This window comes from Columba livia, chromosome 3 (assembly GCF_036013475.1).
Source record: "Columba livia isolate bColLiv1 breed racing homer chromosome 3, bColLiv1.pat.W.v2, whole genome shotgun sequence".
NCBI lineage: Eukaryota > Metazoa > Chordata > Aves > Columbiformes > Columbidae > Columba > Columba livia.
In genome coordinates, this window is record NC_088604.1 from 112,614,956 (window position 1) to 112,634,033 (window position 19,078).

At 46.6% G+C, this 19,078-nt stretch overlaps 1 long non-coding RNA gene across 1 annotated transcript in view; it reads left to right on the forward strand.

The window, feature by feature from the left end:
- Positions 1-19,078, forward strand: part of LOC110360826 (uncharacterized) — a 258,208-nt gene that overhangs the window by 13,188 nt on the left and 225,942 nt on the right. The window contains exon 2 of the long non-coding RNA XR_010471912.1: positions 1,543-19,064. This is a non-coding gene — a long non-coding RNA (uncharacterized LOC110360826). The remainder of the gene's footprint in view (positions 1-1,542; positions 19,065-19,078) is intronic.

Sequence of the window (19,078 nt, forward strand, 5' to 3'; positions counted from 1 at the left end):
TGGCTGAAGGCAAGAGCTTCCCCAGTGCCCTTTTGTTTCCCATCAAAGCTATTGAAGAAGCAGCAGCGAGGAAAGAGATAGATGCGTGCAGCTTTTTGGCCCTTGGTTTTAAATGGCCATGTGGCTGGGCTGTTGCTTTTCTCTCAACCTGAGTGTTGGCACCAGCTGGTGAGGCCACACCTCGAATCCTGTGTTCAGTTTTGGGCCCTCAGTACAAGAAAGACATTGAGGTGCTGGAGAGAGTTCAGAGAAGGGCAACGAAGCTGGTGAGGGGTCTGGAGCACAAGACTGATGAGGAGCAGCTGAGGGACCTGGGGCTGTTCAGCCTGGAGAAAAGGAGGCTGAGGGGAGACCTTATCACTGTCTACAACTACCTGAAAGGAGGTTGTAGCATGGAGGGGGTTGGTCTCTTCTCCCAAGTAGCAAGTGATAGGATGAGAGGAAATGGCCTCAAGTTACACCAGGAGAGGTTCAAATGGGATATTAGGAAACATTTCTTCACAGAAAGGGTTGTCAGGCACTGGAACAGGCTGCCCAGGGAAGTGGTGGAGTCACCATCCCTGAAGGTGTTTAAAAGACGTGTAGATCAGGTTCTTGGGGACATGTGTTAGTGCCAGAGTTAGGTTATGGTTGGATTCAATGACCTGGAGGGTCTCTTCCAACCAAAATGATTGTGGGATTCTATTCTATGATTCTATCCTGACAACCTCCAGATTTTCTCAGTTTTCTGGCAGGTCATATAGAGGTGGATGTGGGAGGTCACACGAGAAGTGTCAGGAGCTACTTTTATTAGTGTGCACCCCGTTCCCTGTGGGATGGCTCTCTCCTTCAGCTGCTTTGCTCTCTTACGGCTATGGATGTGGAGGTGCACTCAGAGGTACCTCCCTGCTCAAGCTGGGGGCTCGCTTGCTCGCCAGCAGGCAGGCTAGGGACATACGGAGGAGCAAAATGCCTTGTGCTCACTCCAGATAAGAGAGGTGATGCTGATAAGCCTGAGAGAAACATCCCAAGCAACTGACTGAAGCAGAAATGTGGTTTGCAGCTCAAGTGTTTGCCTGACTTGTTGGCACTCTTGGGCAGGGGCAGGCAGGAGCTGGTCCAGGGGCACTGTGGCTCCACCACAATATCCAGTGGACAATCAAGTCCTAAAGCTTCTCTTTCCAGCTGTGTCATCTAACGTGAAGGCAGCAGCCTTTTAAAACCAGATGTATGGTATCTGGCAGCTTAGGTGACAGGCATTTCCTTCTAGACCGACAAATAATGCTGTGTGCTCCGACTAGCAGGGGACAGAAATTCTGAATTAAAGGCATTTTAAGTCAGCAAACTCTTTTTCTGTTTTTCCCAGAGCTGGCTGGAAGTGGCCTTCTGTGGTTGCTCCAGCATGTGATGTTTTGCAGTGGAGTGGTGTGGTCTCAGCAGGCCTTGTTCTGTCACTGGAACAATGGAGCACGGACTTTCTTTATATCCTGAAGGGCATCAAACAATAAGAACAAGAAAAGCTGTGCTTCAGCTGGAATAGTTTTCTCTTTTCATTTTTTTCAGTCAGCCTTAGCAGACAGTGCGGCTGCCTTATTCACCTATCTTCTGAGAAGGATACTTAAAATGTAAATAGAAAACTGGTTTTAAGAAGTGGAGTGTGTCTAGCATGAAGAGGTAAGAATTATCCCTGCTGGAATAACCTTCTTTTTGCTGGGATTATATTGAGGAGGAATCTGGTCTGCTGCTTGGCAGCTCTGCGCACAAGCTGAATGGCGGCATCGTTGGTGGTTGTTATTAACATCTAGAAATTAATTCCCAACCTTAGTCACTTCAGGTGATTTACGCTTGAAAAGATCACACAGCCCAGTAAATTTGGGCAGGATAAATAAAGGAACACCAGCCCAAACTGTCTTCTGTCTGGCAAGGACTAGGGTTAGTCAGGTTTCTTGGCAGAGCTGGGCTATTCACTGCTTTAGTCTAACTCCCTGTAAAGTCCACGTAGAGGTGAAGGATTGTGGGCAAAACCCGCTGACTGGTCTCTCAGCTCAGAGAAGTGCCCGGAGGTGGCTGTCACGGCTTGCTGGGGCTCAAGGTAGGTCAGGTTCTTCGGGACATGGTTTAGCACCAGTGTTAGGTTAACAGGTGGAGTCGATGATCTTGAGGGTCTTTTCCAACCAAAATTATTCTGTGACTCTGTGGTTCTAAGGTGTCGCAGAGAAGGAAGCTAAAGCATCTGGCAGAACTTGTCAACCTGTGGGAGATGTGCCTGTGAAGGTGCAGGTGCATGTTTGCTGCTGTGTCCAGCTGCTTGCCACAGCAAGGTGAAAATGAGCCTGAAAATCAGCTTGAAGAATGGATTTTGAAGGGAGCAGGTCAAGCCACCTATGGGGACCGCAGCCGTAGGAGTGACTCGGCCAGCACAGCTGCAGTTGGAGCAGGAGGACGTGTATCACAGAATCATAGAATGTCCTGAGTTGGAAGGGACCCACAAGGATCATTGAGTCCAACTCCTGGCCCTGCACAGGACAATCCCAAATTGACACCATGTGTCTGAGGGCATTATCCAGCCTCTTCTTGAACACTGTCAGGCTTGGGGCTGTGACACCTCCCTGGGGAGCCTGTTCCAGTTCTCTGGGTGAAGAACCTTTTCCTAATGTCCAACCTGAACCTCCCCTGGCACATCTTCCTGCCATTCCCTCGGGTTCTGTTGTTGGTCTCCAAAGAGAAGAGCTCAGCGCTTGCTCCTCCTCCTCCCCTTGTGTGGAAGCTGGAGCTGCAATGAGATGTCTGCTCAGTCTCCTCCAGGCTGAACAAGCCAAGTGACTTTAGCTGCTCCTCATATGGCTTCCTCTCCAAACCCTTCACCAGCTTTGTGGCCCATGTATCTCCACCCGTATTCTCCTGCTGGGAAAGGACCACCTGGGAGGCAAAGCCCATCTCAGCAGGGACCTGCTGGGGAAATAGTTGATACTGAAACAATTCCCCTGCACCTCTTGAAGCGAATCAAGTGGGCTGCCCAGGGAACGACTCGTATGTTAAGCCCATCATACTTGCTATCAGATTTTTTGTTGTTGTTGAAACCCCTACAGAGAGCAGCACGTTTTGAGGAGCCTTGTTCCAGCAAGCAAACTTCCCTGTGGCTTCCTGCTGGCCTGGGAGGATTAATTTCTGGGGATGCTTTACCTTTTCCATGCCAACTCGACTGGAGCTACATCTCAAGACGGTTCTTTGATATCCTATACAAAAGATTGTTCCTTGTGGTGTCTTTTTATTTGGGTCATGAAATAATATCTTTCTTCAAAGTTTAATCTGATTAAAACACAAAGAATTAGGATGGGGGACTGGATACGTGCAAAGTAGTATTTACGTATCTGTTTCTTTTGTTAATAGACAGGCCTGCCAGTCCCGCAAAAAGTTAAGCATGCATTTAATGTTCCCGGTGGCTAATCCCATGCAAGTCTACTCCCAGCGTATAGTCAAGCACACACGTACATCTGTGGGAGGCACAGACTGCACGGCCCTAATACGGATGTGCTGACTTAGGGCTGTCGCGTGGTGAATGTTTGCGTGTCTGGAGCGTCTCATCAAACCCAAGGATGCATAAACCCTCACTGTCTGGATCTACAAGGTATTAAGTAGGACTTGGAAAATGGAGGGCTGGCAGGCACAAGCAAGACGTTACATTTAACGATGTGAAATAATGGTAGAAGCCAGGCACAGAGTCATTAAATAACGGCTTTGGTTGTCCATTATTTACTTCAGCCTTCCTTCTGCCTCTGCGAAATGCTGACTCCTGCACTGTCTTACTAGCACTGGCACAGTTGCCATCACTTCTTTTCAAATGGACACTTTTTAATATTTCTAAAGCAGGCCTAAAACGTACACAAGTATCAGTGTTAGGCAGAGAGAGGGAAAGCCGAAAGATAATGCAGTATACGCACATCGTAAGGCATGTGCCTTATCTCTCAGTAAAATTGGTGAATTACTATCAGTGCCACAACAGCATTCTCAATTACTGCAACAACTTACAGCCTTTGATACAAGACCACCAGAATTTTTGACTGCAATCTGATAAAAAGCCAACTGTACCAAAGCAGCAAAGAGATTAAAAGCAAAACAAACAGCTAAAGGAAATGAGGGGGGGGAAAACCCTCAATAAATGAAAAACTACAGGCTCAAATTTGAATTAAATGATGTATTTTTTACTGAAAGCTGTCAGAGTATATTACAGTACTGTCTTGAAGGCAGATCTGTTGCCCATGTGAGACTGGAGTGACTTACACCGGTGTGTAGGTACTGCTGTGCAATTAAAGGATCTCTAAAGCATCTGTGATTGTGAATCCTTCCTTCCTTCCTGCAAGGAACCCATAGACCTGTATACCTGGGGAGATATGCTGGGTTTGGCTTTCAGTTTAACCTGAAGCAATAGCCAGCCTGAGGCTGCCAGATTGTGTCTGGTTTCAGATCAAACCCCTGTGAAAGCAGTGAATTGAGTATGATTTCCACTCAAAACCATAAATCGGTCTTGATTTGCTTGAAACTTTGCCTGTATTTTTTTCTTTCTTTCTTTCTTTCTGAACTTGGCCTGTGTTCTAGGTTTGTAACAAAACCTAAACCAAACATCCTCGAGTTTCAGGTTTAGTTGTAAAAGTTTAACACAGAAACCATTTTCCTCAGAGGGGGGGAAGGGGGATGCTGGCCTGTGTGCTAAGGCTGAAGTTCATTTTTTTATTCTTTTGAGAATGATGGTGACAGTCTGTAATTTCTACCTTAAAAGCAGCTGGAGAAGAGGCTTTGGCTCAACATACGATCTGAAGGGCAGAATAGAGGAGGATGACCATCAAGTCCCCACTTCCATCTCCAGCCTGGTTTTTGCATCACTGTTGGCAACGGGGAGCGCATCAGTGCAGAGAAGCCCCGCTGTCTCGCTGCTGTGCCGTTTAGCTCAGACCAGCACAGCTCTGAATCAGGGTCAGAATTTGATAGCATGGAGGCCAAAGATAGCAGGAGGACAGATTTTTGCCTGGCACATGGTAAGATCTGCAACTGGGAACCATGCCACCACAAGGGAAGGAGCTGTAAGAAATGGGAGCTTCCAGCTTACGCTGTATTCGTGTCTCACCAGGAGTGAGGCTTTTCCTGTACAAAAGCAAGATTCCATCCATTAATCGCTGGCAGTATTTTGTCTTTCTGTGAGATAGGAGCTTCCAATTGCTCTTGTGTTTCTCCCAGCAAGATTAGCTTCACATTTCAGAAAAAGAGTCCAGGCTGGCATGTTACCCTTCCTCTGGTCTGCCAGGGAAACCATCATTTTCACATTAGCCTAGTGCTCCATGTGCCATCTTATGTGGTGTGAGACAGATCTTTTTTTTTAAACAAACAAACAAACCCCAACAAGATTTCTACTGAGCACAAGGTCAAAGGCTGCAGGAGATATTGTTTGCCATGCTAAAACATTGCTGCCGTCTCCGATGAGCACAGATATGCTGTGTGGTCCCTAAAGCTTTTTGACCCAGAGGCGTGAACGGTAGCACCAGAGCCCTCTTGGTGTGCCTGGCTATAATCACAGGAAGCTCATTCATTACTCAGGTCCTGAAGATATGGAAGTCTTGGTAATCACTTTGGAGGGGAGGGGTAAATTAATCATTTCCTTTTACACTTGTTGATAGAGCAATTCATTCTGTCATGAGAAAATTTGGAAGTGCGGGGGAGTTTCAGTAAACTGTGAGTAAAACCTGAGATTTCAATCAGATGTTGCGGTCCAGCTTTGCTGCTGCATTTCCCTTTCATCTTGCTTCCCGTCCCCTCACAACAGGGCCTTTTTCAGGGCTAAGACATGCTTTCCAGAGCTGTGCTTTTGAGATAACCAGGGTGATAGATAACTTTTCATCCAGGGAATGGACTGGGAATGTAGGGAAGTGCATCTGCTGTCCTCATTCAGGGCACCGGATGAGATCCTGCAGAAAAATGCCCAAGGCAGTACAGCTACTGTTATCTGCAGCCACCAGCAACAAAAGCAGATTAGAGACCTCCTGTGGAAAGAAGTGTTCTGGGTAGTTGGGTAAAATCCTTTTTGCCTCTTCCTGGCCTGTTGGGCACAGCTGAACTCTTGCAACTTACTGTTACAAAAGAATCTGAAATAATGCTCCTTTGGCTGCTACCCTGGGCCAGTTTCACAGGACGGGTGAAGTAGTGCCCATCTCCATCTCTCTGTGTCCTTCTCCTGGCAGTGCCTCACTCTTGCAGGGATATTTTAGCCTCTCCAGAGGCAGCTGCTGAAATATTGTTGAGCGTAGAATTGGAAAAGAAGTAAGTAGAACTGAAGCTGGGGCTGGGCTTCTGTTTTGTTTTGGGTAGGGCTTTTTTGCTACATCAGGCTTTAAACTGCTAATTCTAACAATGACATTTCAAATCATAGTCCAGTAATACCACCATGTGTTTTAGGGATATTGCTACCATGGTGGTTTTAGATGCTTGTATAGGTCCTACCCATTTTGGTGGGGCGTGTACACAAAGAACCTCCAAACTACTTCATAACACTAAGGTCTGAAACCAGAGATCATTAGCAAAATGTTCTGTGTCAAATCCATTTAGACACCCTACATCATTTAGATAGAGCAGTTGTCACAGGAAATGAGCAGCACCTTTACACGGCTGTTGTATTAGAAGAACTTGCTGCTTATTTTGCCTAATTGCTTACCTGTCTGCTGCAATCTCATTATGCTAAGTACAGACCTTTTTAAAGCTCCTGATAGTGGCTATTTGGTAGGGTGGGACTGGATGTTATTTAAATCAGAGCCAGGATAAAAGGAGCAATTAGTGTTTCCTGAGACCACAGGATCACCTTTCAGTTGCACCAGGGGGATATAAAGCTTGGTCGTTAATTGGGAGGGATGAAACCTCAAGGCAACAGATGCCATTGCATCTAGGGTCAGTTGCAAAAGAAGTCAGAACTGTGTGCTACAGGAGTTTGTAGTCTGCCAGGATTGCATGAGTGTCGCTGCACTTTCCATTGACAAAACACAGCTATTATTATTTTTAAAAGTTAGTACAGGTGTGAAATGATCTTTTTTTAGACCTTTTCTCCTCAAAGCACTGTATCTGTATTGAGGCAGTGAAAATGTTACATGCTACCAACCCAGCATGTTAGGCTATAGAGCTGACAAAGGGGTTTTAAGTTAATCCAGCTGCTTTGGGAGTGCTCTGATACAGAGCTGACCTCTGGCTTCACCTTGATGACAGACAGCAGAGAGTGGTCCCATCAAAAGAACTTGGTACTTAGGTGTTTTTAAGCTGATGTAAATGCTCCTTCTCACTCAGGCTGTATTGGTACAACGCTTTGGATATTTATAGTTGTCAGTGGGCAAACCCCTGCTCTGGTGTTGCAGAGACCTTGACAAATTAGGCTCAGGCAGTACCAGCTGGGCTGAGCTTGAAGTGACAAAATGTTGGCCATGCAAATGCATGTTGGTTGGGCATTGGTAACCCCTGTGCTTGCCAGGACCTATTGCTGTAAGGCAGTAGCCACAGCTGCTCCTTCATCAGTCAATGCCCAAAATCTGGACTGATTTTGCCAAACCATTTGGTTTCTGCTCTTGCTCTGGTTCTTCATATCTTGAGGGAAGCTTCTGCTCTTCAGCTCTTGCTCTCTGCCTTGTATTCCTGAGTGCTGCTTCCAATTAGTGCAAGCGGTGGTCTTATCAGCAGTTCAGGTATGGAGGCTGCAACATGGGGGCATAGGAGTGGGAAGGATTTCCTTGCTCTGCCTGGATGGGTCATGGGGCCTTTTTGGTGTACTGTGGAGCACCATGTCCAAAAGGGTTTTTGAAAATTGCCTTTCTGGGAAGCTCACATCATAAAGATAGATCTTATTCTGGTAATATGATGCTTTTGCCTGTGGGATTTTGGCCCTGAAATGAAGTGATTCTTTGCTGCTGTAATTGTACCTAGGCAACACTCTTACTGACAAAATTATGTACTTCCCTACCTCCTTATAGCACTATAATCCAAATTGCTGTGTTGGCAAAACAAATGGCAAAGTTACAGAAGAGAGCTTAAGCTGATCTAATAGCAGATTGCTGCTAGAAGAGGAGCATACCCCCCCTTTGCCTGCCCTTAACCATGACTATTCTGCTTCCCCCTTTGTGCCAGTCTTCAGCCTGCTTGGGATCCTTCAGTTGAATGCACTGGACCAAAGATTTGAAATATGAAACCTAAAGTGAAAAAGTAAAAACCTAAATCCACACAGAGAAAAAAAGAATGAGATTTTTTTTTTTTTGACCACACTGATCAACAGAGGGTGGAATTCAGTACATGGGAAGGGACGGAATGCAGAGTGAAAATGAGAGCTGCAGTGAGGATGGGAACAGCATAAAGGAAGAAAAGAGAAAGGAAGGAGGGAGAGGAGAGCAATGGGCTGTCATTTAAGCTGTGGAAATTCACCTTCCTGCAGCCAAATCGCAAGGTGAGAGACCTACCCTCTACCTTTTGTCTTTGCTGGAGACCTCTGCCATTCATTTGCAAATGGGTCTGGCAAGAAAAACAGCCACAGCACCCCCCTACATGCAGGAACACGGGGCACACGTGGCATTTAGGACCCCTGCTCCAGGCATCTGGATTAAGCTGTTGGCCTCAGCCTACCGAGTACTGCTGCTGGACACATTCGTGCACAAAGATCTGGGGAGAAGCAGGGAGTTAAGCTCTGGGGCAGGGAGGAAACGAGCTGAAATGAATGTAAGAAGCAGTGTTTTCAGGCTGCAAGACATGTAATAACTAACCTGAACAAAAGCTCTCTATCCCAGCAAGGTGTTAATTATATGCCTTGTCTTTCTGGATATGTGCGAACAGGGTCTCTTTGCCCACTGGGAACAATAGGTGTAATTATTATTTAGTTGGAAAGGGAGGAAGCCCAGCTGCCTTTAATGCACAGGATCAAATGAAGGCCAATAAAGTGTATGCACATGTGGCCTGCACTCTGTGGCTTAGTGTAACCTGCGGAGTTTGCCAGTGTAATTCTAGGGTGTGGAAAGAAATCGACTCCCTCACTGCTGGCAAAGCGCTGGTGTAGACAGAGCTCTGCTGAGAGATGAGTGTTTCTGACAGTTTAGCGTGTCTGGGTACGTAGGTGGCGTTGCCGTAGGCTGAAATTCCCTTTGGTGGTACAGGCCATGTCTCCGCTCGGGGGTTCAACCCATGCTGCTCCGCGGCAGTAGCTCTCACAGGACAGGCAAGGACAATTACACCATTTGTTGTTGTTCTTCTTCTTACTGCAAGATATCTCCTAGCCTGGGACAACGTTTTTTATGCGTTAGTTTGCTGATGTTCCAGACGTATTACATGGTACAGCATATGTTTGTCACAGCTGAGCTCTGTGTTTCAGACTCTGGATAAGCAGTGTCGTAGGGGAACAAAATCTATGAGGCTGAAGCAGGAAAGTATTTATGCCAGAAGGGGATGCAGAACTGCTCAGGTCTGCTGGAGGGAGGTGTGGAGCTGCATCCTGAGGACCTTGTAGAGACAGAATCATAGAATGTCCTGAGTTGGAAGGACCCACAAGCATCATCGAGTCCAACTCTTGTCCATGCATATGACAACCCCACAGTTCACACCCTGTGTCTGGGACCGTTTTCCAGTTTCTTCTTGAACACTGTCAGGCTTGGGGCTGTGACGCCTCCCTGGGGAGCCTGTCTCAGTGCTCCACCACCCTCTGGTTGAAGAACCTTTTCCTAATGTCCAACCTGAACCTCCCCTGGCACATCTTCTTGCCATTCCCTTGAGTTCTATCACTGGTCACTAAAGAGAAGAGTTTGGCACCTGCCCCTCTTCATCCCCTTGTGAGGAAGCTGTGGACCACAATGAGGTCTCCTCTTAGTCTTCTCCAGAAGAGAAGAGGACAACTCCCTTGAACCTCTGTATGTGCCACCCTCCCTCCTGCCATTCCAGAGCTAAATTAGAAGATAAATCTCAAAAACCATCGTAAGACTGTCCAGGTAGGGACTGATACTGCTCTGTCTCCAGAGGTATCTGTGGTACTCTCCCTGTGCAGGACATCTCCTATGCAGAACAATCCCCTGGCACAAAGCTGCCCAGCCCTGCTCCCTGTGACAAACCCTAGATGCTGCTCACCACCTCTTCAGCACACTCTAGTACAGTGTATTCCTCCAGCCTGCTCATTTGCTCTTTCACTTTGGGATCGAGAGAATTTTCCCCCTCCTGGCTGAGTGCAAAAAGTGTGGACCTTTATGTCAACATCCTTGCTGGCTCTGATTTCAAGAGCTGACTGTCATCAAGCGTGAGTGTCACCAGGGAGCTTTCTGCTAGGTATGGTCCAGACAACTGCTTGGACCGATGACTTATGTGCAGCTGTAGAAGAACACGGAAACCTTCTCTGCCAGAATGCTAGAGGAATTTCTAGGTTTAACCCTCCATGGAGTACCCTAGGCTTTGAATGTGAATAAAAAGGCATCTTCTGGTAAACGAGATTAATTTTATTAGGAGGGAAAATGTAAGAAAAGTTAGCATTGAATTTGTTCACAAGTACAGTAAGTGTTGGTTGGAAAAAAAGCATAGAGACCACATTATGGATAGCTTAAACAACCCTGGCAAACTGAAATCTGAGAGTGCAAACATAGAGCACAGATCTTTCTGCTCCCTCCTCAAAGCTTAAGGACTGGGCAAAGAGGTGTTTGATGAAAGTTTCTTTCCCTTTGCTAAATGCATGCTTTTCCTGAAGAGGTGCCATGTATAAAGAAAGAATCATGCTAAAGGCATAATTTTGTTTTCCGAGTCAATGTTTCATTTGCCTCCTCTTAGAATATACATTTCTTTGCTTATGATCTTGGCATGGTTGTGCATATTTGCTATTCTCTTCAGGGGTGGTTTGCTTTGTTGTCATAGCAATGCCTTCTAACTCTTGCACTCACCAGTTTCTTTTCAGGTTCCTGCAGGCTGCAACCAGTCCCTCATTGTGATGATCACATCTCCTAGCAGCTTTAACACCTTTTTTTTTGATTCTCCTAACTATAGGCACATTCAGTAGCAGGATTCCAAAGAATTCTGGCCCAAACAGGTTTTCAGCTTGAAGTTAGAAACATTAAAAAAAGGCAATAACATTGTTGGTTTCTGTTTGGGGTTTTCATTGTTCTAGTGATGACCTAATATTTCAACATTTTTATTCATTCAACTTCTTAGCTTTTCTTGGACAGGAGCTATAATTGCTTTGGTGATCTGACTATCAGAGATGAGATGCACCAGGCTAATCAATGTGGCCTGAGGTCTGTTTTTCCCTAGGCCATGATCACAATTGCAAAGTGAGGCTGGGACCAGGCCCCTTTCCCTGTGCAGTCTGTCTCAACAGCTTTGCTTCTGCAAAGCTCCACTTCTAGAGGCTCATTGCCTCCCCTTGTGTCCAGCTCCGCCTTGAAAGGCTGGTGAGGCAGAGCTCTTCAGCTGTTCACTGCTAAGCCAGGCAAGAAAGTGTTTGAAGCTACATGAGTGGGGAAGTCTAAATGGATTTCTTAAACCCTCTCCCCTCATCCAGGTCACTTTTAAAGTATGGAGTAAATCATCCCAGCCATGGAATGTTGCTGGACATGGGCAAAGTGGGATGAGAACTCAACTTTGCACTCAGCCTTTGGGCCCAGCTTTGTTGCGGGCTTTCCCCTCCTTGAGCAAGTCACACCCTCCATTCTGCAGGTCAGCACAGCCAGGGCAACAGGCTGAAAGTGTTTTCTGCCTGATGTGGGAGGGCAAAATCCTTCCAAGCCCATCTAGGTTTAGGTGCCCCCATATAAGGGATGGTGACAGATACAATGGAGGGAGAGCATAGACCGTCCTTGTAATTTCTACTGTCCCTGGCAGACCATAGCAGGGAGGATGGTGGGCTTGGAGGTGCTGCTCAGCGGTTGCCCTGAACTAAGGCAGGGATGCTCCTTCGAGCAATATGCCTGGATTTTAAGAACGTGAGCATGGTTCAACCTTGTATTACACCTCCTGTGTGTTCTGCAGCTGCTGGTTTTACACATATATGGGAAACGCTTTCATGGGATGGGGTGATTCTGCGATCTTCCACTGCACAGCTCTCACACGTTTTGTTGATGCAAGCCGTGTATTTGAGAGGATACACGAGGCTTCCAAAGTAGTGAGCCAAAGGAACCGCAGCCTATATGCTCACCCCAAGTATTTCCCTGAGACAGATTATTACAGGCTTGCATTCTACCCTTGCCACACAGAATACAAATCCCAGAACAGAGATGGCTCCTGGTCCAAAGAGCTTTGTTCATCGCACAGTGGCTGTATGAGGTTACTGGCTAATACTCTGTTGCTGTTGGAATTAGTTTCAATATGAATCAATACAATTTTTTTTTTAGCGCAGTAAGCGCATATGCTATACAATTGAAAGCAATTTTAAAGTAACTTGTGCTTAAATGAAACTCCTCTTGGGTTTCAGTTCCAAAGTGACTATCAGGCATGATCATTAGTTATTTGCTGTCTTTGTAAACATTCCATTCGTTTGGATTGTTGTTGTTTTTTAAATCAAAGATGTTTCATTTTTTTTTCCTTTTTCCCCAAAGCAGGAATATTTATCTTTGAATCCTCCAACAGCTTTGGAATGCAGCCTCCACACAGACTTTAATAGCAAAACCCACTTCTTCTGACTCAGGGACCATTTGATGAAATGTCTAGAGAAGCAAAAAGCAGCAACAAAAAAAGCTTTACACAGATGCTTCCCTGTGACTAACAGAACGTCCACCCAAAGCGGAGAGAGTATAAGTGCGTTTGTCATATGTGGGTGTATTTTTCCCATACATTCATTTTTAAAGCTATGCAGTAGAGCACTATAAAATTATAGTTTTACAAATAGGCATTATTTGACCGTCACTGGGCTGAGCTGATGACTCACTCTGTGACCTCCATGCAAGTCATTTGATTTTCTTGTTCCTCAGTAAGACTGGCTGGGAAACAGGCTGGAAAAAGAAAAGACAAAACCAGAAAACATTCCTGACAATATGTTCCCTACCTAAGCTTTGTGTGTTGACTGGAAACACAACGTTGGAAATAAGAGCTTTACAGCTGTTGGCTTGATGTCTGTGCCCAGCCCTGTAGGAATTGTGGGTGGCCAGTGTCTTTGAAAAGCATGCTCTAAAAATGGGTTGTGGTGTCTGACCTATTCTAAAACATTAGCAGCAGAAGACTTGCAGTCAGCTGCCAATGTCATTATAGTGTCCCATTGTCATTGTGGTGTGAGCTGGGTCTTTTAGCAACATAAATGTACCGTCTCCAGATGCACTTGGAAACGTTAGCCTTATAACACAGAGCTTATGGGCTTCAGCATATTTCCAGACATCTCTGTCCTCATTGTTTACTTTCTGATACCAGGCTTCTCTTTGACCTGAAAGCTACATATTTGCACATAAACACCTTTTTTAATGAAAATAGTCTCCTTATGTCCAGAAAGCAGTATAGTTGTATAGTTTTTCCAGGGCCCAAACTGTTAATTCATCCAACCCATGCAGTATTACCAGCATTTTGAACACTTCCTCACTGTTCAAAAGTTGTGGGGCAAATCTTAAAGAATTACTAGGTCGTTCTGGTTTTAAAGACCCAGTGTTCACCAGCCAAATCTGGGTGCATTTTCTGGCTTTTATTTAAAGCACATCTATGGTATGTTTTTGAAGTCTTCTTTGCATAGGATAGCAAGAAGGAGAAAATAACTTTCTTTAATGACACTGGGGACTGTACGCGATCTTCTGGCTCCAGGGATTGGGGCTTAAACAGTGAAGCTTGGAGAGGCCTGTCTGTTTTGCCTCTGTCTTTGTTTTACATATGTTTTCAGTTTATTTTCCTGTTGCTATTCGTTGCTTTTTTACTTTGCTTTCATCACACTTTCCCTTCAGTTTTCACCCAAGGGGCCTTGATCTATTTTGAGGAGGACAAAGCAGTTATCTTAAAATCTCATTAAATTTATTTTGACTTCTCATTTCTGGTTACCAATTACGTGAACCCCTCCTTCCAACCTGCCATCTAGTGGAATTGACACCTAGGAACAGAGATGTTAAGCTTTCCATCCATACAGAGTGACTTATTAGGTGTCAACTGTGAAGCATCTATACCATACCTTGAAGGCACACACTTGCTTCAGAGCTGACTCATGACTGACAAGCCAAATCTACTGGATCTAAGTGCCACAGCCAAAGAAATAATTGCCCTTCTTAGTGCGCATTGCCTGTCCGTCATTTCTGGCATTTCTGCAGCAGGGTTGGAGGCCGAGGCTCATTTCTCTCTGTTTTGAGGCCCAGGGCATGGTTTGGCATTTAGATTACGCATCTGATGGGGACAGGACAACGACACCAGGTGAGCAAAGACAGCATTTCCCTACGCAGCTGTCCTGCTGGCAGGATTTTCTTGCTGGCCCCAGTTGTAGCTGTCCTTGTTCATTGTAGTCGGCTGCCTGGGACTAGACAGGGATCCATGACGTGGGATGGATGAGACTTGCAGAAGGATCAATGTGATGGACAAGCTTGCTGAGCAATGGAGCTTATGAAGCGATGGTGAAATCAGCCCCAGAAGGGTGACTCCTCTTTCTTCTGAACATGTAAACTGCTGAAGATGAGTCACAATCCCAGCTGTTTGGAAGGATGGGGGGCTGGAATGAAATACAGTAACAATTAGAAAAAGAGAAATGTACTGAATAAGAGCCTCCTCCATTCCATTTTCCTCACGGATGTTATTGATTCATCACTCTAGCGGTCCTGGCTCGCACCCAGGATGCAAAGGACATAGTATAGGTTGTCTGGAGGCAGTGGCTATGGGAGATAAGGAATATTCCTGTTCAGTATTTTGCACAGGAAACCTTCTGGTATGTGTCCTACCCAAACTGCTTATGTAGAATGACCAAATGTATCACAGGGAAAGAATCATGCTGTTTTGGATTCCCGTGCTGTTTGAAGGTGGCTGTTACCAAGTGGGTAGGATCAGTCACTGCAAGTAGCTGTTCCAGAAGCAGCTGAGCAGCTGATGCGGCGAAAGCTGGTTCCTATGCGACTTTATCCCATGTCTCTCTGTATACACAGCCCTATAACTACACCCAAGGCATCACAGAGCCCCACACAACCTCCAATTCTCCCAATCATCATGTAAGTCCCACCTGCTTTCCTATACCACAGTGGCAGCAAGCACTTGCAGTGGGAAAGCTCAAATAACCAATGTATAGGTTGGCTGGTGTGTGCACTCTGCTGGGTCACCCCAGGAGCCAAAGGGGTGACTGTGGAACAACATGGTCTTTCCTAAAACAGGGGCATTCATTTGAGTGTCTCTTCTTGGCCCAGTGCTGATTTTCATTAAGCTCGGTGAGGTTGCAAAGATATTATTTTCCTGCCTCTCTGCCAAATTTAGCTGGAATTGGCCAACAGGTTTAAAAGCATTTGAATGGGGGAGGAAAATGAGAAAGGAGAGGAAAACAGACAGCAGGATCACATAAGCCTCATTTCATTGGGAAGCCAGGCTAAAAAAAGAGAGTTTAACTCCTAGCTATTAAAATTTTTGGATTTGTCTTGAACACTTAATTACACAAAGAGAGCTGGTTTTTATTCAGACAATAAACAGGTGTCATCACTGGATATGTTTGAGAGGTTGTTTTTCTTTTATCTATGTGACTGAAAGGAAGAAGGAAAAAAATCTTGATGCTTATATATTTGAAAGGAGAAAGTGGAGGAGTAGAAAAGATTATGAGCAAACAGAGGGGGCAATGCTAATCATATACACTTAAAATCATTTTTACCATGGTAACAAAAAATAGCCTCCCCTAGAATGCACTTGAATCTACAGAACCAATAAAAACAAAGATAGTGATGAAGTTTGTCTTTTTTAGAACATAATTCGTGGCAGCTCCAATGACATTCTTAATGGAGTGTGATATTCCCCTCTCAAAAATCACTTTTTGAAAATGGAAGGTGTTAAACTCTTTTAATCTTCACTTCCAACGGTAGCCAGCAAAATCTGATCCAGGGAGTCAATTAGAAAGGATTCTCCTGTGCACCAGGTTTAATTGTCTCCTCATTGTGCATTGAATCACTATGTTACTCTTCTAACTTCCTGCATAGGATTGTTAAATCTTCATTTCCAGAGGTACTAAACAAACATTGAGTTGTACAAAACCAGTACTGTTGCATCTGTCTTGTAATAATGAACATGGTCTTGAAAAGGAAGGGGGATTCTTGGATTTAAACTCAGTCTTAGGGAAAACTTCGCCCCCAGCAGTTACATTTGCTGGTGAATACAAGTATGCGTAAGCAGAAACTTTGTGTGGTTCTTGTGTGGAAGAAGCTACGTATGAAAAAAGGAGTGAATCTAAACCCTAGGGTCTGTGTCTGACTACTCTAAGCCAGCTGTCTGAAAGGAAATGGTCAAAATTTTGTCAATCGTTAATGAAAAAATTGTTTTCCAGATGTTCATAATAACCCTGTGAATATATTTAAAAAAGGGGAAATCTGAGTCCTTCCTGAGGACCAGGACTTGCCACTCCTGTTTCACTGACATCAGCAGGACTCCTTGTGTCACAGAGGGCAAATATTTTCTGAGAGCAGATTCCTGTTCTGAACCCTCCTACGTCATTTACGTACACACTATCATTACTGGATTGCTCAGAGGCTGCTGTGGGTGACCTTTCTTCCCATCTCCCCCACACTTGTCATCACATGTGTGTGAGCCTCTGGGACTCAGAACTGGAGTAGTAACGCATGTGGTCTGGCCTGGATCTAGATGTTATGTACGGCAGGGGCAGGAGGCCTCTTCTAGGATCACCAAAACATCTTTAGTGAAAGGCTGGTTTAGCAAAAGGACACCTTTCTTATGAGGAAAGACTGAGAGAGCTGGGTCTGTTCAGCCTGGAGAAAAGCAGGCTGTGAGGAGACCTTATTTAGGCTTATAAATATCTCAAGGGTGGTTGTCAACAGAATGGGACCAGATTCTTTTCAGTGTTGCCCATCAACAGGATGAGGGGCAATGGGCACAGACTGAAACACAGGAGGTTCCATCTGAATATGAGGAGAAACTTCTTCACTTTGAGGTGCCAGAGCCCTGGAACAGGCTGCCCAGAGAGGCTGTGGAGTCTCCTTCTCTGGAGACATTCAAACCCAGCTGGACACATTCCTGTGTGATCTGCTCTGGTGAAGCTGCTTTAGCAGGTGGGTTGGACTGGATGATCTCCAGAGGTCCCTTCCAACCACAACCATTCTGTGATTCTGCTGGTGCTATAATTAATACATTTGAAAGGGTCATTCAGGTTGGGAAACAACCAGAGAGTGACAGCCCAGAAGGACACTCATTCTCTTCTCCATCTGGCTGGACCTATGGAAAGACAATACTTCTGTCACTTTGATGGAGTTGTCGGTCTAGCATCCGCCACAGGCTTCAAGGAAAATCTGCTGGCTGAGCTCAGCCTACCAATTCAGACTGCTTGAGCCAGCCCGTCTCATTGTGCCTGAAGTGAATTAGGAAGAACTTAAGTAAGGTGTGACATGTACAGATTCAGATGGTGGTAACCCTCTAGCAGGCAGGAGCTGGCAATTAAGTGGGAGGTAGATTCCTCTTCCAGCTGAGCAGCTGTTTGCATCCCAGCCAGGTCTTTTAGTCCTAATGTGTAACTGCCTTCCAGGAGTCAATTGAGCAGGTGTGGAAGCTGCTGAGCCTTGCAAGAGACATACTTTAGGATCAAATCGTTGCGTTTAGTAATTTTTGGAAGAATACTAGGTCCAGATGGGGGGATTTAATAAAGATGGTACCTTTACCTCAACACTGAGTCACCATAGGATGTTGCTGCACGTTCCTAGCAACAGGAGATAGCAGGCATCCTGCTGGATTTGGGTTTTTTTCACTGCTCAGAAGACACAGTGAAAAATAAGTTGGACTAATGACCAGTGGTGTCACAGGAGCAGAGCAGAATAAACTGGACATGGAAAGGAAGAGTGTTGTAAAGCAGAGGAGTGAGGCCCTGAGCAGCCTCCCAGAGCGGGAGCCTCCCATGCCCTGAGTGCCAGAGGAGGCCAGAGCTCTGCAGGAGTCATAGGATGTCCTGAGTTGGAAGGACCCACAAGGATCATCGAGTCCAACTCCCATCCCTGCACAGTTCAACCCCACAGTTCACACCACGTGTCTGAGGGTGTTGTCCAGTCTCTTCTTGAACACTGTCAGGCTTGTGCTGTGACACTTCCCTGGGGAGCCTGTTCCAGTGCTCCATCACCCTCTGGGTGAAGAACCTTTTCCTAATAATGTCCAACCTAAACCTCCCCTGGCACATCTTCCTGCCATTCCCTCAGGTGGCGTGGTTGGTCGCCAGAGAGAAGAGCTCAGCACCTGCCCCTCCTCTTCCCCTTGTGAAGAAGCTGTAGCCACCATGAGGTCTCCTCTCAGCCTCCTCCGGGCTGAACAAACCCAGGGAACTCAGCTGCCCCTCACACGGCTGCCCATACGGAGAACCCGCCGCTGCGGAGGTGAGGCAGCCGGCACCCAGGAGGCCCTTTCGGTCTCCAAACCAAGTGCCTAAACTCTCCCTTTTACACAGACCGTTACTGAGGCCTCGGGTCTGCGTAGGGGAAATGCCAGGGAAGAAGCAGCGGCCCTGGGGGGCAGAGGGCGGCCGGCCGGCCCCCAAAGCCGCCTCCCGCCGACCTTGCAAGGGCGCGGCGGGGCGGCCCCCGAGCGGCTCCGCCACATGGCGGCCGGTCGCCCGGCGGCGCCTTTCCGCGCCAAGTAGGCGCCGCAGCCGCCGTCAGGTCGAGGCCGGCGGGTCACGGGCAGCTCCAGTGAGCCACCACCCCGCCGCTGCCGCCGTCTCTCCGCCGCTGCCTCCCCCGCCTTCCCGCCGGAGCGGTGGCGGGTCCGCCCCCGCGGGGTCCCGGCCGCTCCGGCCCTGTCTGAGGGGCGGGCGACATCTTGTGGCCACGGGCGCGCCGGACCCCTGAGCGGCCAAGTGTGTGTGCGGGGGTGTCTGTCACCCCGACTCCCGTCGTTGTCCATCATGCCACCCGCCCCTGCCTCTGCTTGAAGGGTTTTCTGCGGTGGATCGCTGCACTGCTCTGCTCGAAGAGGTAATTCTGAGCTG